Source organism: Orycteropus afer, unplaced genomic scaffold (assembly GCF_000298275.1).
Source record: "Orycteropus afer afer isolate SDZICR_OR568_19922 unplaced genomic scaffold, OryAfe1.0 scaffold00494, whole genome shotgun sequence".
Lineage (NCBI taxonomy): Eukaryota > Metazoa > Chordata > Mammalia > Tubulidentata > Orycteropodidae > Orycteropus > Orycteropus afer.
The window spans coordinates 1277097-1278364 of record NW_006922081.1 but is presented as its reverse complement, the minus strand read 5'-3'; positions in this window follow the sequence as shown (position 1 = coordinate 1278364).

Below are 1268 nucleotides of genomic sequence, written 5' to 3'. Positions count from 1 at the left end.
TAAAAAACCAAAAGGGAAGAACACACTCAGCATTTCTCAAGCTGAAAGAACTTAAGGAAAAAATTAAGCTTGAGTTACAATATTGAAAGATTCCCTGGGCAAAGTATTCAATGATGCAGGAAACATCAAAAGAAGATGGATGGAGTACACAGAGTCACTGTACCAAAAAGAGCTGGTCGATATTCATCAATTTCTGGAGGTGGCGTATGATCAAGAACAAATGGTATTGAAGGGAGAAGTTGAAGCTGCATTGATGCAAGTGGTGAAAAACAAGTCTCCAGGAATTAATGGAATGCCCATTGAGATGTTTCAACATATGGATGCCATGCTGGAGGCACTCGCTTAGCTATGCCAGATTTGGAAGTCAGCTACCTGGCCAGCTCACTGTAAGAGATCCATATTTGTAACCATTCCAAAGAAAAGTGATCTCACAGAAGGTGGAAATTATAGAACAATATCATTAATATTGCACAAAAGTAAAATACTACTGAAGATAATTCAAAAATGGTTGCAGCAGTATATTGACAGAGAACTTCCCGATATGGAAACTGGATTCAGAAAAGGACATGAAATGAGGCATATCATTGCTGATGTCAGAGGGATCTTGGCTCAAAACAAAGAATATCAGAAAGATGTTTACTTATGTTTTATTGACTATGCAAAAGCATTTGATTGTGTGGATCATAAAAATTATGGATAATATTGAGAAGAATGGGAATTCCAGAACACTTAATTGTATTCATAAGCAACCTGTACTTAAACCAGGAAGCTGTCATTTGAACAGAGCATGGGGACACTGCATGTTTTAAAATCAAGAAGGGAGTGTGTCAGGGTTATATCCTTTCACCATACCTACTCAATCTCTATTCTGAGCAAATAATCTGAGAAGCTGGACTATATGGAAAAGAAAGTGGCATCAGAATTAGAGGAAGCATCATTAACAACTTGTGATATTCTGATGGCACAACTTTGCTTGGTGAAAGTGAGGATGACTTGTAGCACTTACTGAGCAAGATTGAAGACTGCTGTCTGCAGTATGGATTGCATTTCAATATAAAGGAAACAAAAATTCTCACAACTGGACCTATAAGCAATGGAGAAAAGATCAAAGTTGTCAAAGACTTCATATAACTTGGTTCTACAATCAACCCTAATGAAAGCAGCAGTCAGATCAAGTGACATATAGACTGTGTGTACGTCTATATTTATTTTTGCAGCAAATCAGTTGCAAATGACCTCTTTCAAGTGCTTAAGAGCACAGATGTCTC